Source organism: Phalacrocorax carbo, chromosome 27, assembly GCF_963921805.1.
Source record: "Phalacrocorax carbo chromosome 27, bPhaCar2.1, whole genome shotgun sequence".
Taxonomy (NCBI): Eukaryota; Metazoa; Chordata; class Aves; order Suliformes; family Phalacrocoracidae; genus Phalacrocorax; species Phalacrocorax carbo.
This window is the reverse complement of record NC_087539.1, coordinates 1,894,515-1,922,466: the sequence shown is the minus strand read 5'-3', so window position 1 is coordinate 1,922,466 and position 27,952 is coordinate 1,894,515. Positions and strand designations below refer to the sequence as shown.

The 27,952-nt window shown below is 55.0% G+C and overlaps 2 long non-coding RNA genes across 2 annotated transcripts; one reads left to right on the top strand and one right to left on the bottom strand.

The window, feature by feature from the left end:
• Positions 1-108: 108 nt before the first annotated feature.
• On the top strand, positions 109-27,075 carry LOC135317895 (uncharacterized). Its single transcript, XR_010376493.1, has 3 exons — positions 109-579; positions 743-785; positions 26,045-27,075. It is a non-coding gene; the product is annotated as an uncharacterized LOC135317895 (long non-coding RNA).
• LOC135317890 (uncharacterized) lies at positions 11,607-13,336 on the bottom strand. Its single transcript, XR_010376487.1, has 3 exons — positions 13,037-13,336; positions 12,425-12,743; positions 11,607-12,236 (listed from the first exon to the last, which is right to left on the bottom strand). It is a non-coding gene; the product is annotated as an uncharacterized LOC135317890 (long non-coding RNA).
• Positions 27,076-27,952: the final 877 nt, after the last annotated feature.

The following is a 27,952-nucleotide window of genomic DNA, read 5'->3' as shown; positions in this document are numbered from 1 at the left end:
ATGGAGAAAAGAGGGGAAAAAGAGGGGGGAAGGGGTAAAGGGAGGGGGGAAAGGAGGAAAATGGGGAAAAGAGGGGAAAAAGGGGCTAAAGGGGAAGAGGGAGGGGGGAAGGAGGAAAAGGGGGAGAAGAGGGGGAAAGGGGGAAAATAGGAGGAAAAGGGAGGGAAAGGGAGGAAAAAGAGGTAAAAGGAAGAGAAAAGGAGAAAAAAGAGGTGAAAAGGAGGAAAAGGGGGGAAAAAGAGGGGAAAGGTGGTGGAAGAAAATAAAGGGGGGAAAGGGAGCGAAAAAGGAAGAAAAAAAAAAGGGGAAAATGGCTGTTCCTGCTGCAAACAGCCCGACCCACGGTCCCTTTTTAGCCTCTTGACGCCTCCATGTAGAGAGGCTGAAAGAAAACTTTATTGAAGTTCGGGTAAACGGCAAAACCGGGTTCATGGAAAGGCCAACTTTTCTATCCCAGCAGCTCTATTGGAGGCGAGCAAGCTGACCCCGGAGCCCTCCTGACCCGCTGCCTCTCCCAACGTTGTACCTTCTGTGTCTGCGGACATAGATTTAGAGGCACCATCGCTGTTTCGAGGCTTTGTAGGTTTTACCATAGTAATGGGGTGTATGGGGAGGGGGGGCGGGGGGGCTGGGGCAGATGCGATGCGTGTTATGGCATTGTTTCCTCGCCAAAATAACCCGGGAGAAAAGGGGAGAGAAGGGTGAAGTGGCGGCCAAACTTCTCTCCCTTCTTTTCCTCCAGAGATGCTCTCCCTCCCGGCTGGTCCAGGAGCGCTCCCAGCCACGTAAGTAACCCCCATCTCAGGGCAAAAAAATTAAAAATTATTTAAAAAAAATATAATAATTTAAAAAATTAACTCAAAGCAGAGCTAAAAGGAGCCCCTGAAAGTTTGGGAGGTGTGGGGATGAAAATCAGGATGCAAATGGGAGCGGAGGAGCGGTGATGTGGGGAGTGGAGGAGGGGGGCAGAGATTTGCTTGTGGGCAGCGCTGCAAAATAATCCCGGGCTTCTCCAGCGGACAGGGGCTGCGGGACAGACGGACAGACGGATACACAGATAGATACAGGGACGGACGGAGTATTTTAAGGAAGAAATGCTCCCCCCGAGGCGTGAGAGCTTGCTTATCCCTGGGCTATACGTCCCAGACCTGGCCCTGGCACCTATAGAAGTGGCTGCAGGAGGTGCCCCCCCCCGCCCCGGGGGGGCTGCATTGTTCAGTGCTCGGATAATTCGCTTTACTTTGATTATTGGGCTATAAAACTCCCAGCAACAACGTGTTTCTGGAGGCTCAAATTAACATCTGAGGCCAGGGTGGGCTTTTTTTTTCCCTCCTCCCTTTTATGTTCTTCGAGTCCAATTTGTTTTGAAGTTCCCTGATAAGTTTTTACCGGTTCCTTTCGCAGCTCGGGCTTTATTTTATGTTATTCCCCCCCTCCCCTCCTCTTTAACTGTTTTCGCTGAGGACTCGGGTTGTAAGAGGGGTGCAAGGTCGTTTTGCGAAGGGTTTAACTGGCAATAAAAAGTGGGGGGGGGGGGAAGGAAAAAAACCCAAGCGTGAGGAAGTCTTTGTATCCCGAGCCTGGAGGAATGGTAACCCCTCTCCAATTTACATCAGCAGGCTGAGAAAATTAGCTTCCTGTATTGCCTGTTGGAAAGAGGGGAGGGGGAAAGGCAAATAACAGCTCTAGAGATGCTTGGGGAGATAACTGCAGGCGGCCGAGGGTCCTCAGCAGCTTCAGTTTTATGAGAACTTCATTATTTTATTTTTTTAATGCCGTGAAAACACATTATTCCCCCTGTTTTTCCCGCCTTTGCCCCAGGGCTCTCCTGTTGAGCCGGGCTTTCGCTCGCGGTTCACACGGCGTCCCGGCTCCTTCCAGCAATTTCCTTCAAGCCCTCGTAGGTTCAAACCGTTCCTCTGCGGCGTTAATTGGAATTAAAAGCCAAAACACGCACCCGGGGTTAAACGAGTGAGTTACTGGTTCGCCCCAGACCTGACAGCACCTCCAACGTGCAACTTTTATTTATTGTGCTCTCGTATATCATTATCCAGAGATATAGTTTTATGTACTTCCTAATCTGTCGCTGTGATTAATTTTGATGGGCAAGGTACCAAGCTAAACATTTCGGGACTTATTTTATTTTTTTTAATTATTTTTCTTTAGTGAAAGACTCGGATTTCCTTCCCAAACAGCCGCCCTGGGGATGCTGTTAGCAATTTTGAAATATCACCTTTTTTTTTTCCTGCTTGTTTGGTTGTTTGCTTCAATGCAACCGTATTCTTGTCTTAATTTGGTAATTCTTTTTTTATTTTTTTTTTTTCCCGGGGGGGGGGAAATAAGCGTCTTGGTGGGTTTGGGAGGGGATTCCCCACCCTTCCCCCCGAAAAACAGACGTGCATGGGACGAGCTCCAGGCTTCTGGAGTGAGCAAAATAAATAAATCATCCCTTTCTGCGGAGGGAATTAAACACTGCTTTGTAAATGATTAACTTTCCCCCCCCATGTCTTAATTAACATTTTTTCCTTGCTCTCTAATCCAACATATGTATCGCATAATTCCCCGAGCCGTGTAATGGGTAAACTGGGGCGCAGCGGAGGGGAGAGGTGGGACCGCTCCCCGCCTCGCCGGGGATATTCAGCCCTATCCCCCAAAGAAAAAGTTGGCTTTTTGGACGGTTTTGCCTTCTTCCCGAAGAGTTTGCTGCCCTGACGACACTTTTTGATCCCTTGCCCTTCCCCCGAGGAAGAGGACGGGGCTCCTCCCGCTCGGGAGCAGCCGGAAAAATAGAATTTTCCTTGGGAAAAAAAACAAAAAAAAAAGGTGTTATTTCTGCGGCCGGGGCTGGCGGGAGGTTTGGGGCAAAGGATTTCCTCAAACTTCACCTGGTTTTACTACATTTTTGGTTGCATTTATTTGCACCGTCCAGCCTCGGGTCCGGCTGCCTCTTCTGACAGCTGCCACTCAAACCAGCCCCGTCCCGAGGGGGGGCTCCTGCTGCCCCCCCCCCGCCTTATTCCGGGGGAATTAAGGGCAGAAAGGAGCAAAAATCACCCCTTGCGTGGCAGGGACCGTCAGTTTAGGTGAGAAACAGCAAAATACCCCAAAAGGGAAGGAGCGGAACCTCCACTGACAAGCACTCGGTGGCAAATCCCCCCCCGCGACCATAAAATCCCAATTTTTAGCACCGAAAAGGCGCATCCTGGAAGGTGGGAAATGAGGGGTAATTTATGGCCAGAGCATCCCCCCGCCCCGCTCCCCCAAATCCTTCTCCCCTCGCCCAGATGCTGCTGCGACTCCACCTTCCTCCTCCTCTTCTTCTTATTCTTCTTCCTCCTCCTCCTCTTCCTCTCCCCCCAGCCGGCTCCATCCCCCTCTGCCCTCTCCTTAGGAGCCCTCCATTTATTCCCAATTAATTCCCTGGTTATGCAATCAGAAACTTAAACAAGCTGAAAGGGGTTTGTGATTCGGGATTCGGGATTATTATTATTATTATTTTATTATTATTATTGCTATTATTATCATAATTATTGCTATTATTAATTTAATTAATTTATTTTGAATGAATAAACTGGCAGATTAAATCTTCCCCCACCCCCAACTGCCCCCCTCCTGGAAATAAAACCGCCGGGAAAGGTGACTTCAGGCAAATTCTCCAAATATACATTTTTTTCCCTCCCCCGAGCGGGTTCTTTCACCTAAAAATCGCGTTTCTGCGGGCGCCGGGTTTCTCGGCACGGCGGAGCCGGCCCGGGCGGGCGGGGGGAGCCGGCGAGAGGGGTTTATCATGATAATTTAGAATTATCCCCCGGTTTTATAGGGACGATCAGAGGCGCACGAGCTGCCGGGGGCGGGGGGGGCTGTGAAAGCCGGGACACCCACGCGTGTCGCCCAGGTACTCCCCGCCACGCGTGTGCCTGCACAGGGCTGACAACCACGGCTCTTCTAGTTATTGCTGGGAATTTTAAATACCTCCAAGGTGCTTCATCCTCGCTTCGGAACCTCACGTTACCCCCAGCGTTGAAATACCCGCCCTGCGCCTTTCCCGGTTTATTCCCGGTTTATTCCTGGTTTATTCCTATTTTATTCCTGTTTTGTTCCTATTTTGTTCCTATTTTATTCCTGTTCTATTCCTGTTTGATTCCTATTTAATTCCTATTTTATTCCTGGTTTATTCCTGTTTGATTCCTATTTTATTCCTATTTTATTCCTATTTTATTCCTATTTTTTTCCTCTTTATCCCACTCCCATGCCCGTGTTTGGTGCGGTGGCTCCTTTCGCGAAGGAGGATGCGAGATAAAGCCCCCCCCCAACCCCCTGAAACCTCCGGAATCCCCCCAACCCCCCCCCAGGACCCTTGAAGTGCCTCTAAATATTTAAAGAAGAGCCCATAAAGTGTTTACGTCCAGGTCGGCTCCGCATTAGCTGGGTCATGACCCCGGCTTCGGACCCGGGGACAAAAGGGGCTTCTTTTTTTTTTAGGGGGGGTGTCCTGGGGTTGGGGTGGCCACAGCCTCGGGGCACCCGAGGGTCCAGCTCATGGTGTGACCCCAAAAACCTGGGGGCAGGGGCCGGGCGGGCTCCGGGAGAAGGAGGGGGGGCTGGCAGGTAATTTAATCCATTATTTTTAATTTTTATTATTATTATTTAATTGTTTTAAATGTTTTTAATTACATCCAGCCTGCGGTAGAGCCGGAGGGGCGGGGGGGGAGGGGGCAGCCGGCTGGGGGTACCTCAAATCCACCCGCAGCGTTGGTTTTTTTTAAAAAAACACCTCGATTTATCCCCAAAAAAGCTGATTTCAGCGGAGGAAAAGGGCTCATCCTCCTTCCCCAGGCTCGGGGAGAATTTTAATTGCAGCTGGGAAATGGCTTTATGACCCTTCGCGGGTCTTTGCCCCCCCCCGCCCCTTTTCCCCCCTCCACCTCTTTTAACTTTACTTTCCACCTTGCTTTTTTGCAACCCTGGTGTAGGGGCGACACTGAATTGAGGCTGGAAAAGCTTTATTTAGCCCGGTCTGGGTCAGGGGAGAAAAAATACCCAAACAGCGGCGGGACGGGCCTTTGCCTTGGTGCGTAATAATAATAATAATAATAATAATAATAATAATAATAATAATAATAATAATAATAATAATAATAATAATAATAATAATAATAAAAAATTGGGTTTCATGCCTGTGGCGGGGGGAGAACCAGTATTTTCCCGGTTGGGGTTAAAAAAACCCCGGCGTCAGCACTTCAGGAGCATCTTTAATTATTAGAAATATTTATTAGCAATAATACGCGGGGCATTTACGGCTAATGGGGACCAGCATTTGCGGGCGAGGTAATTGCGCCGGGACCTAATTAGACATGCATTTGTGTCATCTGTGCAGCTGTAAATAGGGGTTGGCGGCGGCGCGCGCGCGTCCATGTCGCGATAGCCGCCAATAGACGCGGGAAAACAACTTTCTTCTCCCAGCGCCGGCCCCCGCAGGCAGCTGCCCCGCACGGCGCGGGGAGGGAAGGGCAAACAGCCACTTCACTCCCAACACATTTCCCTTCCCCCCCCTTTAGGAAAATCTGTGAGTGGATTCCCGACTATTTTTTTCCCGTTTTTTATTTTTTTCCCCCCAAAAATCCCACTGAACACCATAGAAACCGCGATCCAAAGAGGTTTTAAATGGGGAAAGAAACGCGGGGGGGGGGGGGGGGGGGAATAAGTGGAGGGAGCATTGCAGAGCCGCAGGAAGGGAGGGGGTTCCCTCTGCAAGTTTAGGGGTCAGATTAATTTTGGGGAATAAATAAATCAGGGCAGAGCCCTAAAACACCCCCCTCCCTTTTATTTTAGGGGGTTGGGGCGTTCCTGGAGCAATGACCTGAACACCTCCGCTGGCGGGGAGTGGCTGCGCGGGGGGAAAGGGGGGGTTTCCCCTCCCAAGCCGGGTGGAGAAAAGGGGGGAAGGTCCCCGCGGGGGTCCAGGGCAGTGGGAGCCCCCGCTGTGGGGCTGGGAACACGCGGAGAGGTGGGGGGACCACGGGGTGGGGTGGGGCTGCGGTGGGAGGGGGTCCAGGGCCGGGGTGACGGTGTGCAGGGGTGGCCAGGTGTAGGGTGATAGCCTGATGTGGGGTGCTGGGGTGGGAGTGGGTCCCGGTGTGGGGTGCTGTTATGGGGGGGTGGGTGTGTCCAGGTGGGGGGTGCTGCTGTTTGAGGCTGCTGAGATTTGGGATGCAGCTCTCTGAGGGTGCCCAGATGTGCAGTGCTGGCCTGCTGGCCTGTCCAGATGTGGGGTGTCACTGAGGAGGTCCAGATGTGGGATGTCACCTTATGATGCTGTCCAGAAGCGGGGTACCACCGTGAGATGGGGGTGTCCAGATGTGGGGTGTCACCCTAGGATGCTGTCCAGGTGTGGTGTGTCACTGTAAGGTGCTGTCCAGATGTGGGGTGTCACCCTAGGATGCTGTCCAGGTGTGGGGTGTCATTGTAGGGTGCTGTCAAGGTGTGGGGTATCCCTGTAGGGTGACAGGTAGATGTGGGGTGTCACCGTAGGGTGCTGTCCAGGTGTGAGATGTCCCCGTATGGTGCTGTCCAGATGTGGGGTGTCACCTCGACGGGGGTGCCAGGTGGGGTGGGGCGTGCCACCCTCTGCAGCCAGCTGTGGGGTGCCACCCCAGCTCTTCCCCCCCATCACCCTCAGGCGGGGACCCACCACCGGCGTGCTGGCGACGCACGTGCGCAGGAGAGGCGAGGGCGCTGGCGTGAGGGTCCGGCCGCCCCCGGTGCACCCCGGGGGTGCCCCTGCGTGACCCCCCCCAGCCCCACAGGCTCCGGGGCCGTGGCCGGCGCTCTCTCCGGCGCGCGCGTGTGCTGCCTGTCTTTCCCCATTGTAAAGAGGGGGATTCCTTGAAAAGGCTTCACACGGGTGTCTGGCAGCGCCAAGCTGTAAATCCAACTGCTTTATGGCCCTGGCAGCAGATGTTTTAAAGCCCGTTTCCCTCCCCCCTCGCTGCCATTCATCACCCACCCTCCAGGCCTGTGGTTTATTCCCCTTCTCCCCACTCCAACCCCAATTTTTTCCCCCCTGGCTCCCCACTAAATCCCTTTGGATCCTCAGCCAGCAGCTCTCAGGGTGACAAGCTCCCGCATCGCTGCATCCCGGAGGGGTTGGATGGGGGAAACCCATGGGAAAAGACACCCACGAGGGGCAGGAGAGAATGACGGAGCATCGTGTCCCTCGCTGGCAGGGACAGACACCTCGATACCCTCTTTTCTTTTTAATCCGTCGGCGTGGGCATATTCTCACAGCGAAAGGCTGGAGGCAGTTAGCCAGAGCGGCATCCATTGTCTCCCATAATAGCCTCCCCCCAAAAAAATAATAGTAAAAAAAAGGATATTTTTGCTCTGGTTTGGAAAAATCCTTGAAAATATCACAGGGAGAATAAAAAAGTCTATTGCTAAAGCCTGAATTTTGCCTTTTTCCCCCCGCCCCCGGTTTCCGTGGGACGTTGCGGGAGCCCTGGGGAAGTTCTGCCGGGGCCTGGGCGCATCCCCCCGCGCCCCTCGGAGGGTTTGGAGAGGAGGCTGCGGCTCCCAGCCCGGGTAACCATGGCAATGGGGACCCGGAGCATCCGAACACCCGGCTCCTTCCCTCTCCTCGTTAGCAGGGCCTGCCACGCTCCTGCCATGCATACAATATTTATCTTGATTAGCCAAACACGCTCACCTACCATATTGTGCTGCTGCTGAAGGAGAGGAGAGCGTTTTTCCCGCCCCCCCCCAGCCCTGGATGCAACGCAAGGGGGGGAAAAAATTGCTTCCCATCCCCTCCCCGCACCCCTGCGCATCGCTCCGCCGCCTCGGCGAGAGCCCAGACCTCCAGGCCGGGGAAGGGACGGTAAAGAGTGGATGCTCTTAATTAAGGGTTTTTATTTTTTTCCTCCCAAAATAAAGGTGATTTGAGACATCCCTTGGGCCAAACCTGGTAAAATTTGAGGCGACGCAGCGGAGAGACCCCTCGTTTTGCTAAAAGACCCTCGTTGGGGGGGTTGGGAGGGGATAAAGCAGGAAGGGCGATGGCTTGCGGGGAAGGACTTTGCTCCCGTGGGTGATACCAAAACGACGCGGCTGTCCCTGCTCGCCCTCCCCCACCCCGGATGCTCCATTTTGGGCCCCTTTTTAATTTAAAGCTATTTTTCCATCACCTGCTCCGGCGTGGAGGCAACGTCGGGGACCGGGGGAACGCCGTTTGCTTCAATTGCCTTCCATAATTGGCTTTTTTTTGGGGTGCGGGGGGGGTGCTGTGCTGTGCGGGGGGTGCCAGGGGTTCGGGGTTCGCGTGGCCGGACACCCCCGTGTCCCCGGGGCTGCTGGTTTGCTAAAAGCATCTTACAAGCGGGGAAGTCGTGCATGAAACCTGCACAAGCGTGCGTTTGCACACACGTGTGGTGCCCGTGCACGCCCACGCACGAATGTGGGTTTGCACGGGTACCCGCGCACGCGTGTGTGCATGTGTTTGTGCACGGGAGCGTGTACGACACACACCCCCCGCCCCGCGCCCCTCTGGCGCGCACACGAGCGTGTGCTCGCTGGTGTAGGCGTGACACGTGTGTGTCACACGTGTGCGTGTGCTGGTGGGGCAAACACGCGTGCACATGCGTGGAGCAGAGCAGGCCATGCTGAGCTGCACCCGTTACCCAGCGTCACCCCCCAAGGGGGGGTCCCGGTGCTGGCGGGGTGGGTGTCACATCAGTCCCGGTCAGGATCAGGCCCCCCCGCCCAGTACATCTATCAGGGAGGACACGGTGGATGGTGCAAAGTTCACCAGCGAAGCCCCCTCCTCCCCAGGCCCCTCAGGGGGGGCTGCAGGGGGGGCTGGGGCTGGTGCCCCCCCCCAGCCATGCCCGTGGAGGGGCTGCGCCCACCCAGAGCTTTGTCTCCTGGTGTGTTTCAATGAAGGGCACCCAGAGGTCAGGCTTAGGGGGGAACTGGGGGCGAGGGGGCGGGGGCTTGGGGATGGGGGGGCGACACCCCCAGGTAACCGTTTGTGTGGAGTGCAATCCCCAAACCCCCTTGGATGGGTTTCTGCGTGGGCTGAGGGTGGTTTGGGGCCGCGGGGGGGGCTCTGAGGATTTCAGAGACCCCGCCCGGGTGTGGAGTTGGGGGGTGCCTGTGGGATAAGGGGGGGGGGAAGTGGCCCTGGGTGGGGGGGGTTTGCCCCTGTGAGGTGTCCCCATAAAACAGGGGCTGGGAGGGAGGATTTTGGGGGTGTTCTGTACTGTGGGAGCATTTTGGGGGGGGGGGAGGGGGTCTGGATGGTTGCACACCCCGGGGGGAGCCCGCACTGGGTTTGTGGGGTGTGTTTTGGGGGTTGCACAGTGCATAGGGGTTTGGGGGGGGGTCCCGCACTGGGTGTGTGTTTGGGGGGGAGTGTCTGGATTGCGTATTAGGGGGGGGGATCCGCTTCGTGTGTGCAACTTGGGGCGGGGGGGAGTGTTTGGGGAGGGGCTGCACTGTGCATGGGCCTTGGTGGGGGGGGTCTGCAGTGGGTGTGCAGCTTAAGGGGGGGTCCTGCATGGGGTGTGCAATTTGAGGGGGGTCTGCACTGGGTGTGCAGCTTGCGGGGGGGGGTGTGTGTCCTGCACAGAGTGGGCAATTTGAGGGCGGCCCGTCATGGGGTGGGCAATTTGAGGGGGGTCCGCACGGTGTGTGCACCCTATGGGGGGGTGTACGGGGGTCTGCACGGGTTGTGCACCTTAGGAGGGGTGTTGTTTGGGGGGGGTGTGTAATCCTCTGCGTTTGGGCCTTGTGCTCTGTGCACGTGTGTGCACGTGTGTGCGTGCGTTACCTGCGTGTTCACACACGTGGCGTCTGTACAAGGGGTCCGGGACTGCTTAGCACACGCTGCGGGTTTCGGGGGGGGGGCCCGGGGGGGCCATGTGAAGCCCCCGTGTTTGCACCACTGCAGGGACGAAGCTCCGTGGCAGGTTTTTTGGGGCGGGGGGGGGGGGGGAACAACACAGCAGCATTTCTTTTTCATCCGTGGGGGTGCAATTGGGTGCGTTTTACCCACCACGAGCCCAGGGCGGTTGCGGCACGTGCACGACCCCGCGTCGGGGGTCCGTGGGCGCGTGCGTGCGTGTGCTGCACCCCGACACCACCTTTTGTGGCCGAACCCCTCGTTTCACGCCGCTGTCCAGGGCACCCCGTTCCCACCACGCTCCCTCCGAAGAGCCGCCGTGACTCAGTTTCCCCCCGTGCGATCACACGCGACGTTGTCCCCCCTTCGCGTCCCCTCTGTGCCGCTGACGCCGTGCCCGCTGCTCCCCTAAAAATACCCTTAAAAAAGCCCCGTAAGCGCCAGCGGCCGCGGGTTCCCCCCGCCGGGGGCCGCAGCAAAGGGTCTTCGAGGGTCTCGATTAAAAGTAAGTTGGTGGAGAAGAGCCGTCGCGGCCGCTGGAGGCCGATCGGGGAGCGTGGGCACGCGTGTGTGCACGTGTGTGCGTGGGCCTAGCGCGTGTGCGCACGCGTGTTACGCTCGTGTGCTACGCCGGAGGTGGGGGGGGACACACCGGAGCCGTGGGGGACACGCGCCCCGGCACGGGACAGCCCCGTCAGCGCCGAGAGCCCTGGAGATGCTGAGATTAATTAATAAGGGTGTAAAAATGAGGAGGAAAATGGAAAATGAGCAGTGCTGGGCTGAGGGCGCCTCGCTGGACCCTCCTGCATCCCCCTCCTCCGGAGACACTCCCAAATGCCCAAATTCGGGGCATTTGGCTTTTAAAAAAGAAAAGAAGCTCCGAAACTGTGTTCTGAGGAGATAATAATGGTGAGAATTGTATTAATCATATGGATAAGAACAACGGTTAATAATAAGTATTACTAAGTAAATAATAAGGAAATAATAGTAGTAATGATAATAATAACCGATAGCAATAATAGCGGTAATAGAATCAATACTAATAGCAATAATAATAGCAACAATAATAGCAATAATTGCAATAATAGCAATAATAACAATAAAAACAATAATAGCAATAATATTAATAACAATAGCAGTAATAATAGCAGCAATAATAATAAAAATAGCATCAAAATAAAGGGGGGGGGAAGGTGAAGAAGGACTTTGGGGCTGGAACTGCCCGCGCTCGCCCCGAGCGGGCGGAGCGGGGCCTCGAACCGGGGCCCGGCCGGGGATGACGTGGGAGCCCCGGGGCGGGGGGGGTGGGTGGGGGGTGGGTGGGGGGTGCGAAGGGGGGGTCCGGAGTGTGGAAAAGGCTGGGAGATATTTAAGGCACTCCAGGCAATTGCTCATTCGGCGGTGAGTTATTGCAGAGCCGAGCCAAAGGTTATTAGGAAGGATAAGGGCAGCCATAAAACCAGCACAACTAGCGTGCTTTTCCTATAGAGATTATCATTATTGGCTTATTAATACACGATAATTTTGAATTATACACTGCAATAAATAGAAAAGGCTTGACTCGGGGCTTTAAATATTTTATGAATCTCAAAGCGAACATTTTAAGTAGCACCATGTGGCTCCGACCCATCACACGGACTCGCCTTTCTTCCCCCGGCCAAGTTTCCTCTCTCTTTTTTCCCCTCTATATATCTATTTTTTTTAAAAAAAAACCCTTCTCCCTCCCCTAAATAATAAAAGAAAAGTGGTTTCAAAGAGCAGATTAAATTGGCAACATGTGAACGAGGAGGAGGCGTGTTCTGCACACCCCCAAAATAACCCATTTGGGGTTTAAAAGGATATTAAAATAAGTCGGGAAGGCGGGCGGGAGGAGAGGCTGGAGCGGCTCCGCGCTGGCCGGCCCGCGCTCCCCGCCGCCTTTTTTCAAAAATATATCTAAGTCACGAAGAGGGGGAGGCGAGCAAAGGGTTTCTTGAGGTTTGCTGAAAAGCCCGGGTTCCAAAACGAGTAAAAAATGTGAGTTCCCGCCTCTCCTTGGAGTATTTTGGTGAGTTTTTGTCTGGTTTTCTTTTTTTTTTCCCCCCCTCTCGGTGCAATGCAAGCAGCTTTCTGGTGTTATATATGTGTGCAAAGCCCCGCGTGTGTATATATTTTATCTATAATATATAAATTTTATATAATATATTAAAAATACAATGTAAAAATTCTAATATAAAAAAATTCTAATACATAAAAATATATATTATAAAAGGGAACACATCCGCAGTGAGTCCCGCTACTGAAAACTACCACGAAGCCCCGAAAACCGCAGCTCTGCCAAGAAATCTAACTTCATTTCCTAAAAAAAAAGCCAATAACCGGTAAAATAAAAACAAGTAGAAACTTAACCGAGGTTTAAATTCCTCTCCCCACCCCTCCCTCCTCCAGCCTGGTTTTTCCTCCCCCCCCCCCCCCCCCATTTTTAGGGCCTCGCGGAGTCCCCAGACCCCCCAACGCCCCCCCGACACGGCCGCAGGTTGCACCTACCAGCCCGCAGCGCTCAAGAAATACAATTTTAGCTTAACCAACTCTTCCCAAATCTTTCAAATTTCCACCCAAACTCCAGCATCTTCGTCCCGTTCCGGCGGCTGCGAAGGCGGCGGCGGCGGCTCCGGAGGGAAAACGCGGAAAAGCGAAGATTTTTTTTCCCGAAATTGCTCTTTTTTTTGGTTTATTTTTTTTTCCTGCATTTCGGATTTTTTTCCCCCTTTTCTTCTTCTTCTTTTATTTTTTTTTTTTAAGCTGCGATCTCTTCCGGGGGCAGCGGGAACGCCTGGAGGAGGAACCAGCCGCCGCTCCCTCCTTGCTCTATAAAAACACATTAAAAAAAGAGAAAACATTAAAAATAAAATCCCCGCACCGACCTGCGCCAACACCCCCCCCCCGCCCGCAGCTCCGCGCAGCACCTCGTACCCCCCCACCACCCCCCGACCCCCAAATCCCCACCGGGGACCCCCCCCCCGCACCCCGTGGGGGGCTGCGCGGGGCTCCGCGCTCCGCCGGGGCCAGGGGGGGTGTGGGATGGAGGGATGGAGGGATGGGTGGAGGGACGGATGGAGGGACGGATGGAGGGACGGAACCCCCCGGGGATGAACCCACCCCCGCAAAAAAAATATAAATCTCTGCAAATCCCAGGTGGAAATTCGCCGCGCCGCGCTCCGCACCCCGGCTGCGAAAAATGCCATTTTCAGCCTGAAATAAAGAGAGGGAAAAAAGGGAAAAATTCAAGTTTTGCGCCCGCTGTCGCCCTCCTCTTTTTTTTTTAAGGCTCCTTCAGGTAGCAAGCGGTGCATGGACTGGTTTTTTTTTTTTTTCCCTCCCTTGTTTACAGCTACAGAAGGCAAAAGAGTCATAAATCTTGGGGCAGCCCACAGAGACAAGTACATTTGTATGCATCGTTAGAACCGGCTAATACCTCAGCCCATTAGCGAAGCAGGGAGAGCTGGAGTTTCCGGTGTACATTAACTTACAGTTAAATTCTGGAGGAAAGGGCATTGCGAATTAACATAAACTATATCCATCATATTGTTTGTCATCTTAGATTAGCCAAGAGAGAGGGGACGCGGGTGGGTGAAAGTTTCCCCCGAGCACCCTGGGCTGGGGTGAAGCGGTATTTTATTTTTCCTCTATATTTCCCCCCCCCCACAAGCCCGAGGGATGCCCAGGTCAATGAGTTTTTATTAAGGGTTGGGGATTTTTTTTTTCCTTCTTTTTTTTTTTTTTTTTTTAAATAAAATAAATCCCGCGTGTGTCTCTAACGAGTGGGGTTTGAAGCGGGAGCCTGGGACGCTGCGGCCGGCCGAGGGCAGGTACGGGCAGGGGCAGGCGGCCCATAGGCATGCAGAGCACACTCCCCGCTATTTTAGGTTTTTTTAAATATATATATATATATATTTTATTATTTTTTTCCCTCACTCCCATTTTCTTTCTCCCATTAGCGGATCGATGGCCCCTCCGCCAAAGAGCCCTCTCCTCCAGATCCATTACGCCAGCTATTTCCTTTCACTAATCAATGCTTTTTTTTTTCTCCTCCATCTCCCCTTCCACCCCTCTCCTTCCTCCCCCCGCCCAGCAGCCTCCTCCTCCTCACGCGCCCTCCCTTCAGTGACCCCCCTTTCCTACCCCAGCACCCCAAAAAAACCCCAACCCATTAGTGGGGGGCGGAAAGCCTTCATTTCACCCTTGGAAGGCAGCAGCATCGCCCTCCCTCCTCATCCTCGCGCCCCCACCCTCAGGCAGCACGCAGATAATGTGATTTTTTAAAAAATATTTTTAAATATATATATATATTTTTAAAATACATTTTTTTCCACCTTTTTTGTTTTTTTTTTCTCCCTCCCCGTCTTTCCTCCTTCGCCCGTGAAAGCGTTAAAGGTAGGAGCCCGGCACCCGCACCCAACAGCAGGCTTTTGTAGGGCTGATTTATGACTTCAATCTTGGTTCACCCAGAGTTCACGGGGATTTGCTGTTCCTGAGGGCTAAAAGATGGTCTCACTTGACAAGTGTGACTATTGGAAATGCCTCTCCCGCTCCCTCGCTCTCTCAACCGCTGCCTTGCCAGAGAGTAAAAGGTTTTCTAATTGAGAATGAGACTCGGGGGTTCTGCCCCCCCCCCCCCCCCCAGCTTTTGAGCCTCAGGTATCAGCTGGAGGTGGAAAAAACAGGGACCCGGAGGGGCTCAGCACCCCAAAATCCACCCCTGTCGGTGCTGGTGTCGGGGGGAGAGGGGCAGCGGTGGCTAGAGGGATGCGACAGCCCCCCCCCAAACCCCAGCACTAATTCCCAAGGAAATAGAAATACCCCCCCCTCCACCGCCGCCCCCCAAATTCCTTCCCAGCCCCCGCCGCCACCGTGGGTTTTAAACAAGTAAAATAGTTTATGGAAGGCATCGAGGTCTTAAACTCCCGCAGAAGCATCAACCATAAATTACCCGACGTGACTCGCTTCCCAATGCGCCCGGCTCTGCGTCTCCCACCGCCGGGTCCCACCGCCGCCCCCCCCCAGCACCCCCCAGCACCCCCCCCAGCTCTTCCTCCCACCCCACCCCATCCTCATCCTCCTCCCGCACCCCAAAGCTTGAGGATTTCTTTTATTTTATTATTATTTTTTCCCCCCCTCCGTGCGGCGAGCATCCGCCCACCTTTGCCTGTAAAATAACCCTTGTGGGAATGTTAATAAGATGCAAATTTGAGCGGCAGCTAATCGCGTTCTGGGCCAGCGCACGCGCGCGTGTGCCTGCGCGCACCCCTAATTAATGCTCCGAGGTAACGAAGCGGCCCGACGCCGCAGGTTACCGGGGTGCTCCGGGTGCAGGATGCGGCCCTGGGTACCCAGCGCAACAGCTGGCTTTCGGTGCCGCAACCCCCGTCTATACGTGCCTCCGTAGGGAGCTATGGGGATGTATATAGCCCTGGGCTCGCAGGCAGCGAAAGGCACCCGGGGATGTTGTGTGGGTGCTCAAAGACACCCCCCCCCCGCCCCCCCAAATGTGTGGTGTGGCTGCGTGCGCCCCGATTTGTGCTGGCGGCCGCTCCCCGATATACTGCCCTTATGTATAGGGGTAGCGTTCTATACGTGCCGGCTGTGGCGACGTGCCTCCGGTCACTGCATGGGCAGAGCTCTAGGGGCGGGCGGGGGGCATCGGGTGATGTCTGGGGACGGGGCTATAGCCCGGCCGTGGGTCTGTATGTCCCTGTTTCCATATGTCTGCAAGTCTATACGTCCCCCATCCTATAGGTGGATATGTTTTCCTTATGCGTGGGGGTGTGGCGGCGCGGTGGGGTCCCCCGGCTGTGCCAGCGGGGCTCGGAGGGATGTCGCCCCACCAAAGGGACCAGCACGGGGGTCTCCAGGTCACCCCCAAAGGGGAAGGATCCCCCTGAGAGCAGCCAGGAGGAGAAAACCTTGGGGAGAGCTGGGGGGTGCCCTGCAGAGACACCCCCCCCCAGACCCCGCTGCTCCTTCTCCCTCCCGCGCTGAGCACCCTGTGGGTCCCATGGGTGACAAGGGCTGGGCTCAGGGTGACCCTCTCTCTTCCAGCCTCTCCCAGTGGACCAAATTGAGGGCTTTTCACCCCAAAACCTGACGGGCAGGAGCACGTCCCAATGGCTACTCCCCACCCCAAGCCCTTCCACCGCTCAGCCCCTCCCAAAGCTCGCCTCCCTCGGGATTTCGGGAGCCCCTTGGGATTCGTCACCGAGGTCCCAACGAAGCCACCGCTCCCAGGGATGCTGGTACCCCGAGCCCGAAGCACCCGCAGCACTGCGACGCTGCGGATGCTGCGTCCTTCAAAACCTTCCCCCCCCACCAACACCTTTCCCTAAACCTGGAATTACTGAAAAACCACCCAGGCCCCATTCCAGTGCTTTATGTGGCTTTTTTTTTAACCTTAATTAATTTTCTTAAAATGACGGTTCTCGTGGAAATGAGCTTTAATCCCGCTCCCGATTAACGTGGGCGCCGCGCTCTCCGGAGCAAAAATTCCCAGGCCGGACCACAAGGTTCGTTTAGAGGAACCTGCTGCAAATAAAACCAGCCTCTGCAAGGGGAGAAAATGAGGAGGAAAAGCATAAATCCCCTCCTGCTGCATTTTTCTCTCCTTTAGCTGAGCATCCACCTCTGCCTACCTCCCGCCTCTCGATCCCGCATCCCACTTCGCTGTCACTTTGGTTCCCCCCCTGCCCACGAGGGCGTGGGGGGATGGCGAGAGGGACGCGGGGACGTGGCGAGAAGGACAGACGGAAGGAAGGGAAGATGGGAGCAGAGCAGAACAACCCCTTTCAGGGCTTGGGACCCCCCCAGCCCCGCTCGCTCCCCGAGATTTAACCACATACCCTGCATCTGGGGGGAGTTTGCAAGGATCTGCCCGGCTTCTGCCCCTGGGAAGGCCATGGGAACCGGGCTGGAAAAACGACTCCCAACCTATTATGTCATTAAAAACCCACCAGCGCCCTCCGATCATCCCTCGCTCCGGCCCCCCCGGCTCCCTGGGTATTGAATTAGGGGGAGACGTGGCACGGAGGGCAGCCACGGCGGCGGTGCCGCTCCCCACCTCGCTCCATCCCTTTTGGGTGGGTCTGGGGTTACCGTCGCGCCACCCCCAAGCATCCCCACTCCGGTCCAGCCCCGGGGATGGAGCATCGTGGGAAGGGGAAGCTGAAAATGAGCATCAGCACGATGCCTCCGCGGGGAGAGAAACCCGCGGGTTTTAGCTGCTTTGCAAAAATCCAAAACATCTCCTCCAGGCCTGGGGGTTTTGCAGTGATTGGGGGGGTCCCCCCGTGCCGGCTCCCCAAAACCGCCTTGCACCAGCTCTGCCAGCGCCTCCCGTCTTCCTCCCTGTGGGTTATTGTTTTCTAAGCAAATAGAGATGTAAATATACGGCAGCTCCCAGGCGGCTTTGACCCAGCAGCGCGCTGCAATTCTCACTGCCATTTACACGTCCTCGTCGCACTTATTTATTCTTATTAAAATAGTTTAAAAAAAAAAAAAAACAGCTGGAAAAAAAAACCCCAACCAACACGGCAAAGAGGAGAGGAACCCTCAGCTCTGCAGGCTGCTGGGAATAAAGTGTATTTTCTTTTTTCCAGGAGGCTTTCTGGGCGAACACTGCTCTCTTGTTCTTCGAATCACTTTGCCATCTTGTGGCTCTGGGGAAGGAGGGGCCTCACCCTCCGCTCACCCCCATTAATCACCCCGACAGCCCTCACTTGCCGAGGCCTCTCACCCTTTTCATCTCCGGGTTTGTGTGCAGCCGCCCAGCGCTGCCCCGCTCCGGCCTCGCACAATGATGCCGCCGTCGCCGTCGCCGGGGCATCCCCTCCCTGGCGCGCCCGCATCCCGCTCCCCGGCACCTCGGAGGGGCTGGAGGATGGGGACCCTTCCCCAGGCCGGCGTGGGGCGGGGGGGTGATAACCCAACGCCCATCTATATGTTATTGCCCCCTCCAAAATGAGCAAATCTCCCTATTGCAACGAGCTGATTAATATTTCGTGGCGGGAAGAGCCGCTCCTTTGGGCGCCGCGCTCTCCGGAGCAAAAAATCCCAGGCCGGACCATGAGGTTCGTTTAGAGGAACCTGCTGCAAATAAAACCAGCCTCTGCAAGGGGAGAAAATGAGGAGGAAAAGCATAAATCCCCTCCCATTGCATTTTTCTCTCCTTTAGATGAGCATCCACCTCCTGCCCATGCCACCGTATGGATGGAGCTGGGATGAGGTATGGGTGTGCGGGTGCCCTGGTGCTGGGCAGAGGCGTGTTTTCACCCTCAAGAATGCACCCAGGCACTGTTCAACGTGGATTTTTGCACGGGGCAGGAGGATTTGCATCATCTTGTGCTTTTTAAAAACCCCAGCTGGTGGGATAAGAGCACCCCAACTCAGTAGCATGAGAGCCCAGCACCCCGGCAGAGCCGGCCCCTCCAGCGCTGCTGGAAAATGGCTGCTGTAAGCGAATTACAGCTCCATCCCGGGAATTAAATCACAACTCGGCGCTAACTCGATTGCACCTCGTATGGCGGAAAGGTCAAACGGGACTCGCGCTGGCTCCTCGCCACTGCGTGACGGCAACGAACGCTCCCCGGCAGCTTCTCCCCACGCTAACGAGCCTGGCGGGGGGGTTGCAGGGCACCGCGCTGCCCCCAGCCCTGCCCCAGCCCTGAGTTTGCACCCACCAGCCCCTTCCTGGGGCTGATTTGCACCCTCGTGCTCAGGCGTGCAAATCCTGTGGGTGTCGGGGAGGAGGGGGCAGAGCTCCCGGTGCTTGCAGGCAGGTGCGTGTGTGCACGTGCAAGGCGATGGCCACGTGCAAGGCGATGGCCACGTGCAAGGCAAGGGCCACGTGCGAGACGGTGGCCGCGTGGCTTTGCACAGGTATAGCACGGCTGAGGGTGATACAGGCGTGTTGGTGCAAAAGCACCGCCCCAGCTCACCTCCCTTTGCATGCCCATCCACCCCCAAAGGCATTTATTGGGGTGCAAGACCACAGCGGTGCCGGGTCCCCTCGTGAGTGGGGCAGAATGAACCCCGATTTACCCGTATTCCTCCTTATTTAGGCAGAGCCCACCCTCCCACGGATGGGTGCGGGCGGCTGGAGGGTGTCCAGGGCATCCCCCCCACCCCAGCCCACGGGGCACCCATGGGGCGTTGTTGAAAATCCAGGAAAACTACCCAAATCCCTCTCCGGCTGTACACGGACCCACAGAGACAGGGATATGTGTCGCCCCGGCGCAGGGGAAGGGGGTGATAAGTAAAATAAACGCCCGATTTTTAATTTTTTCCATATTTTTTATTGGAAATCCGGGCGGTGCATTAGCATGCAAGGCGTCGGGAGCCGGCGCTCGGTGCCGCTGCGTGACCTTTCCTTGCACCCGGTGCTGGGGAGGAGCCCGGCGCGGTGGCTGCGCCGGCGAGCGCGGGGGCTCACGATACAGATTCTAATTTGGCGATTACTGTCACAAAGTCGTTTGTCACCCGCCCCGGGGAGACTCGGCGGACGTCAGCCCTCCGATGCTCCTTATTGCTGGCTTAATCTTTACAGATTGAATTAAGATTGGGGGACTTTATCAGCGGATGGAGCCGGGTGAAGGGTTACGCGCGGGTTTCATTTGTTCGGCGATGGAAGGATGGAGGCTTCCACCCCAGCGAGCCCAAAATGAAATAAAAATAAGACCCAAAAAACCCAACAACCCCCAAACCCCACCTATTACCCTGTAATCAAATTGCCTTTGAGACGCTCTTCGGAATAAAGCAAGATGGATGGAGCATCCTTCCCCCAGCCTGTGGAGCAGAGGCCATCGCCCTTCAACCCGATATTAATTCTCCTATTAAATTAAATAACGCGAAGGGTTGTGCTGCTTTCATTAAGCGTCGTGGGCGAACGAGCTCCCTGCAGCCTCCCGTCCTCCGAGCAGCGCGCTAATTAGCAACAGGCAGGAGCGATGCCCTCCTGCCTCCCCCTTTCTCTGGCTTATTAATCGCTGCGAGTAATAAATAGACTTCGGGGGGCTTGAGGTGGGGATGTGGGTGCTCACGGAGCTGGGGGCACCTGCTGCCCCCCCTTCCCCGCCTTGGTTCCCGGCTCCCACTTGGAACAGCCCCTTTGAAGAAGCAAGGAGGAAGATGAGGGTGGGGGTGATCCCCTCCTGCTCCTATTGAGGGGGAAATAATCAGCATCCCAAGGAGGTGAACGTGTCCTGCTGACGAGGTCGGGACTCGTAATTACACGTGGTTGGGGATGGGATATAAACTGCTGATAAATCCCGAGTTAAGCTGTGGCTGGAGGGGGATGGTTTGGGACGGGGATGTAGGAAAACCTGTGTGTCCCAGGGAAGTTTAGTCCTGGCCTTGGTGGAGAAGCTTAGCTCCCTTCACATGGCTTTTATGCTCGGGATATAAACCCCTCGTCATCGCTAGTCCAGGCTCCCTCTGGAGTCAGTGGAGAGAATCGGCACAAATCAGGTAAATACAGGAAAACACCCCAAAGTGACCCAATCCCTTCCCACTCGAGGAGCTGGCCTAACTTCTTGACAAGCCAAGCTGGAAAGGGGAAGGTGAGCCTTAACCACGAGGGCAGGCTTATCACGGCGGCCACGGCCGTCCCCATCACCCATCACCACACTTAAATCACCACCGGGAGCGGGCGGCCGGGTACCACAGCTCAGCCGACGGGGGGTCGCGCATCGGCGGTGACGGCTTTCCCGGTTGTGCTCATGTTTGGCCTTTCCTAGGAAGAGATTGAGCTCAGAGCCGAAAATCCTTCCTAAAAAACTGCGTTGCTGCTCATTAGGAGAACTGGTTTTTCTCGCTTCCTTTGCAAGACCCTGGCTCATCCCTGCAGCTCCTTCAAGGACTCCGTCCCGCTTGAGGATTACTGAGTTTCACGCTGAACTTCACGTTAAACGCGCTGGGTTTTAGGAGAGCTCAACTATTTTCCACCCTTTTTCTCGCCCCGGAAAACCGGCAGTTTCAGTTACATCGCCGCAGGAAGCGGCTCACCCCTGCTGATTTACCCCTCGCGCCCCGTTTTTGCTCATCTTTTTAAAGCCCGCTGGCTTTGCACGTCAACGCCAGGGCTTTGCCTGAATATTTGGGATGCTCCTGCAGTATTCCTGGCTTTTCCCTTCAAAGGGCCAAATTCCCCTTGAAAATCCACAGCAAAAATTGGAAAGAGGTGGTTTCACCCCGATTTGCTATAAAAACATCTCTGAGCTGGGGGATTTCACCTCACTGCAAGCTTTTAGGAGAGAACTTGCTTCAAGATCAGCTCTTTGGGCTTAAAAGCCTGGACTTTGGCATCCGGCCCTTGGCTTTAATGGTGTTCCGCAGCTCGGGCTGACCTTTACTTTGCAAGGCAATGCTTCACGGCTCCGGCTAAGCTTCTCGGAGCCGCCTGTCCGGGGTTGTTGGCTTCCCGGTAAGATTCATGGGACCCATAAAAACATCAGTTTTCTTTTCTAAACAAAGCTGTTGCCGGCCGTTCGCGGGGGAGAGGCTGGAGGAAGGGAGGGAGGGATGGAAGGAGGACGCTGTGCATTTTTTCCAAGCTGGCGAGTTGTTTATTTTGTTGCTGTAAATAAGGCAGCGGTGCTGGCAGAGCCTCCGGGTCGAGGGCAGGGCCTCGGCCGCCTCCTGGCCGTCTCTCAGCAGCTCATCGCCCACGTAGGGGGGGGGAGATGGAGGTGACGTAAAATGGGCTGCGAAGGGATGCTCTGCCCCTGCCCCTCCTGTGCATCCACGAGGGATGCGTCTCCTTTGGGCGCGCTGCAGGCTGCAATCCAGGGCAGCGCTGGCCTTCTGGAGGCTGCTCCTCCATCTTCCAAAGAGATCGATCCAGCTTTCCTCATCCTGGAAGTCAACCGGTGAGCGGAGACCTCTCCCAGGGCGTGTTTCCATACGGGAAAGCGTGGGCACTCAGCCTAAGAGTGGGATGCTCCCCCGGCTCTTGGTTACCCGCTCTCCTGCAAGGCATTGTCCGTCCTCTTCCCAACCCCAGCCGGGAAAGAGGGGTAACAGCGGGAAGTGATTTGCTGCATCCCGTAAGCCTCGGTTCACGGCGGGGAATTGCCCATGCCAAGGGAGATGCTCTTCAGGAGGAGCTGAGCTGAGAAGCCCATCTTCGCTAACGAACCTGCGGGCGTCTACGGTAAAGAGAGATGGATCCTGACCGAAATGCCAGGGGACGGGCAGTAAATTACCTTCCACTGACAGAGGAGCACTTTCATTTGGACCAAAGTGCACTTTGCATGCATTTTGCATGGTCTTTAAATGCACTTTAAATTAATGCACTTTAAACTCAAACCCTTAGTTAATTCAGATTCGCCTGCTTGAGTGCTCCCCTGCAGACACGTCCCCGCTGCAGGACCCAATCCAGCGCCCTTTGAAGCTGGGAAAAACGTTTTCAGGTTGGCTTCACCTCATGTCCCGCAGCCAAAAATGTAGTGTCTGGCTTGTTCTCCTTCTCGTAACCCTGGAGAGAGATGGTGAGTGCTTGCGCATTCATCCTCCAAGGGGATGAGTAGGATGGGAGAGACAACCCACATCGAGGGGTCCGTCTTTCTCCATCGACCCTGCAAGGAGCTGAGATAACCCATCCAGGCCAGCATTTTCTATTTAAGTAAGCAAAACCCACTGGTGCTGGAAGAAACTATCCAGCCCTCCCCAGGCTTCCCTTCACTTCAAGGAGTGAAGCGGAGCCGGCCCAACTTGCAAGAGGCTGTGCAGAAGGCACGGGCGTGGTGATGGAGAGGGTGAGACGGGGCTTCGCTGAGCTAATTTCTGAGTTCTTCACCTGCTCCGCTCACCACGTTCCGAGGCCAGGGGGTGCAAACGCATCCTAGAGGGATCCACCATCCAAAAAGCTGCTTTAGATCAGGCCCATCTGCGGGGCGGCAAGGCGGTCTGCTCTCTGTCGTCTCCACGTTGCCTCCCAGAGGGAAATAATTTATTTCGCTCCCGTCCTACTAACTTTCCCCTGTATTGATCCATTGCCAATTGGCCGTTCTGCAAGAGAACTGAAGCCGACAGCCACGGTATTAGCTGTTAACACGTCAGCAGACTCTAAAAAGGACAAAGTCAAGGGGATACGGTCTTCCTCTGCGACAGAGGGATTTTGCCAAGCTGTTGCTGGAACGAGGTGAAGACGTGTGGGGCGTGGTGCCTCCACGGCCCCACGCAGGCGGGTGGGATGGGGTGGACAACCCTACCAGCGCGGGAATTTTCGCAGGTTGCTCTCAGTGCCTCCTTACGCAGACAGCTGTGGCGTGGCAAAGGTTGGGTCCTTGCTGTGCCTGCTTTCATTTTGGCTTGGGCTGTGTCATTTTATGAGGTCAATAAGTCTTGTGGATGCTTTTCATCTGCATAATGTTAGTCATTTTATAGATGTGCCTAAATGAGGAGCTTCGTGCCCAAACTCCTCTATACAGTCAATGGCAGAGAGACCAGCACCCTCAAGTGTTAAGAAAGGGCTAAATTCAGGTGGTCATTGCAAACCCACCAGGAATCTCATGAAATATGCCCAAAATAAGTCTCTTGCCTCCTTCCATTGACCAGACAGGAACCGAACACCCAGCTAAACCCAACGCCGGTTAGCTGGCGAAGCCGGGACGGATCCTGTCCTTCAGGAAGGTGGTTGAACCCCGGCATCCCCTGGAAGGAGGAGAGAGCTCATGATCTTGGAGCAGGTCCATAAGGGAGGTGGGCACGGGGGAGCCGGCACGCTGTAAATCCTCGCTGCGTGGCGCGTTGGCAGAGCCGGCGAGCCCAGCAGCACTGAGGCATATCTATAAGGGGACATCCATCAGCATTAATCCAAATCAACTTCTAAAGTGGATTAACCAGAGCACATGAAGCCCCTTTCTGGACACTTATTCAGAATTACAGTTGGTTTAATTCAGTTTAGCTTAATTCGCAAAGCTAAACCGAATTAAGGCTGGCTGCATTTTGAACGAGAAGGTCCGTGCGTGGGTTTAATATAATTTAGCTGTCCCGCTTTAAATTCACACCCTTAGTTGATCTATACGCCCCCAGGGAAGCAGCTTGGCAGGTAACCTCAAGGTAAAAATTACAGCATCTTGTCTGCGTTAGGGCTTTGCTCTGCTTGTTCTGGGCGAATCATCCTTTCCCTGTCAGAGCCATATGCTGGGCTGCCAGCCTGCCACCCGCCTGAGTTGTGGCCGCTCCGAGAGGTCTTTCATGACACATCCTGCAGCGTGATGCGACACCAAATGATATGCAAGGACAGGGCTGTGAGCGATGCAGCTACGCTCCAGGTGGAGCAGCACGGAAAATCACTCTTGGAGCATCCGCGCGCCTCTGATGGCAACCGGGACCGTCACGCACCCCGTGCGTGGAGGAGAGCAGGTCCTGAGGGTGGTAAACGGGAGCCCGAGGGACTTCTAATCTGCCAGAGGGAGGTGTAATGGAAAGCACATCCCTCAGGGTGGGATTTTCCAGCCCTGAGAAGGGGGAGATGTTTGGAGAGGTTGGGGTCGCATGTGGGGTTGATGGGACACGTGGCCGTGGTCACCATCACTTGGCAGGGGTGGGCAGAGGATGCAACGGCCCTGGAGGATGGGTCTCTGGGTATCTACACCCCCGCTGCAGGCACCGACCATCCCCCAGGTCCTTCCCGGAGGTCAGACCCCGATTTCATCACGCTTCCTCCCCAGCCACATCGTTTCACCACCTCTGTCTACAGCCTGACCCCCCCCACATCTCAGCAGGGTCACCAAGCTGGACCAGGCTGGAGGGACATGACTTTCCCAGTCTGGGTGTCTCCTGCAGCCACCAATGTGGCTGTTGGGAGGGGGTTTAGACCACTCCAGGCACAGGAGACCACGAGCAGAATGGGACCCTCCAATCCTCCGAGGAAATGATATCTATGGGGGAGATCACACTGGAATTTGGCTGCAAATGACCCTGTCAAGCTGGGCACTGGGAGGGGAAATGCCTCCACCAAGGCTTTGAGGAGGTTTCTTGTCTTCTCTTTATTAATCATGGAAAAGCAAGTAGGTCCCTTCCCCTCCCATAAATCTTGCGGTGGCGTCAGCCCTGTTTGTCCGACCCTTGGCTCACGCTGCTTCTCAGCTCCGCTCCCACGATGGACGAACCGGGGAGGAAAACCGCCTGGCAGCGCCGCGCTCCCGCGGGTGTTAAGCACATGCTTAAAGTTAAGCAAACATTTCCGTGCTCTGCTGAGCCCAGACATTAAAATCCTAAGGTTTGCTTTAAAATTCCTGAGATGAATTTCCTGGTGCCTCCAGAGGGTCTTTGATTTTGAGGATTTGGAGGTGGGTTTTCTGCAGAGGAGAGGAGGGGAAATTTTATCTTTTCAAGGAAAATTGAGGCTCCTGCCCTGCGCCTAGGCAGGACCTGATGCCTTTACCACAAGGCTCCCGATAACTTGTCAAGAAACCCCAAAATATTGAACCTGGGAGGAATTATGAAGAGTCTAGTATTAACCTAAGAGCTAACTCAGCATCTCCGCTAACTTTGATGGACCTTCTTCAGATGTGGTTGATGGAAACGCAGCGATCTCCAGCCTAACCTCTCTCCTTTCGCTTGTCGGTGATGGAGAAGCAAAGCCCTCACTGGTCTGTTAAACGTCTCTGATCTACTCTTTCTTAGGGTGCGATCGGCTTTGATCTCCACCCATCCACCCCCACTCCATCTCACCCAGCCGGGACCAGAAGAGGGAGAGAAAGGTCCGGGGTTTGGAAGCGACATGGAGCCGGCACAGCTCCCTGTGCCGTCCCCCTTCTCTAAATAAGGCCAAAATATTCCCGGTGTCTTCACATCTCCTAAATGTCTTGTTTCCATTAGTTGGTGGGCAGCTACTGAAGTATCTCAGCAGCGGGATTTTAACAGGAACCGCTCTCCAGGTGACCATTACTAGATCTTAAAAACATTTTATTACAAAGGCAAATGTATGTTTTAGCAATGCTCAGATGGCTACTTAACGTCATGTTTATCCCAGGCCAGACGCTTCTCAAAATGAATGAGACTTTAAGATCCAGGTTCTCCCTTTGTTTAATGGACTTTAAGTTGTTTAAATCATCAGCTTCACTTAAACGTCTCACTTAAATAAGACTACCTATTTTTTTCCATTAAAAGATCATCCATCACAAGTGGGGGATGAGTCTTTCCATGAAGCCCCGATGGAGAACAAAACCATCCACACTAGGTCACGGTCACGGTTTGGCCGTTTCCATGCAGGGATGGACCATTTCTTGGCAGAACGGGCCCAAAACCAGCCAAGAGGCAATGGAGCAACCTCCATCCTCCCACGCACCGTGGCGTGGATGCTCTCGGCGCTGGTGGTCTGATGCATACCCTGGATCCTTTTCCTTCTCCTGTGCCCCTTCTTTGAGCTGGAGACCCCCAAACCATTCCCTGCCAAGACGCTCAGCTCCCATGGTCCCCCCACGCCGAGACGGAGGAGAAACACTGATGGGGACAAGCTGCTGGCAAAGGCTGGGTGTCCAGTTCACGCCAGGGGTCGGCATGGCAGAGCCTGAAATGGTGTCGGCTCCTGCTGCTGGGTTTTGCTTTGAGATTTAGGATACTAAGGTAAGGCCAGAAAAAAGGTCTCACCAACACGTGCAACCAGCCCCGGTGATGGCCTTTCCACCCACAGCAGCGCTTTCCTCTTAACTCTAAGAAAGGAGAACCCCTGCAGCATAAATACAGACCAACCTTACACTCACAATCACCCCTTTTATTCCCTGTACACCCACAAATTTACAGCTGCCCCCTGCCCGTAACTCACAAAGCCCCCCCAAACCTACACGCCGAAAGCCGTCGCCTCCGTGACTTTGTATTCTCCTTGCAATATTCATGCGCGTAGGGTGGAAATGTAAATACATCCAGGCTGTCCCGCTTTGATTCATGCTTTGGTATCAAATCACATGTGCTTCCCCGTACGCAATAAATCTCTTTACGGTAACTCCACCTGAATTGTTCTTTGTGTGTTTCTCGGATCAGGATGAAGAACGGCGGCTCGGGGGGAGCTGCAGACCCCCCCTCCTGCTGCCCACCAGCGAAATATTTCCCAGCGCACGCACGGGCTGACGTCTTCGGTGTGTGGATGGGATCGCCCTTGGGCTGGTCCAGCACCTCCAGAGCAGAGCTCAGAGAAAGAAAAGTGATTTTTTTTGGTGATTTGTTGTGTTATAAACCATGGACTTTGTTGTCCCACCCTGGGGACAACGACCTGAGAGCCTGGGGTCTAGGCTGGGAGCAGGGACGTGGTCAGGGCAGCGTTGGAGCCAGGCTGAAGTGGGGTCAGAAGTCCCCTTCCCTTTGCTGTTAGCCCAGCCACCACCTTGCATGCTTTGGGCTGCCCAGAAGATGAGGTCCATCTGCTCATGGACCCCCAGGTCAACAGAGGGAACTCGGCACATCCAGAGTCCAACTCCTTCCACTAGAGAACCGTGCCCGAGCCCGATGCATCGCCCTTGGGAGCTCAGCTCAGCAAGGAGCCTTCTCACCTCGCTGTGACCATGTTGGAGCCTGGACTTGGTCTCAGCTGGTCCCCAAGGCTCTCTTGGTGGCCAAGGGAAAGAGATGGGAGCATCCCCCAGGCGGTGGGTGCATCCTCGGGTGGGCGCAGGGGACAATTGGGATGTTTCCTCCCCCGTGGCAGCAAGGTCTCCCCAGGAGCATCTAAATCCCCCCAACCAAAGAGAGTTGACCAAATCCCACCTGAAACCACCCTGTTCTCCCCCAGAAAGGGCCAGTCATGGATCACAGCGGCTCCATCCCAGCAAGGGCTTGAGCTGACCCACTTTGTGTCCCCCCAGAATGGGTCAGGAGCAGCAACGTGGGGCTGGTGACCACCCTTGGCCGAACACTTGGTTTCGGAGGATGTTTGGAGACCCCCACGCTCATCTCGAGGCTCCCCTGAGGCTCATCCCCTGCCTGACACGGGACGCTTTGCATACCAGAGCTCTCCCTCTAATTAAGATAACATGGAGTGAAGCCTCGGTGGAAAACTGGGCTGAGCTCACAGATCAGGACAGA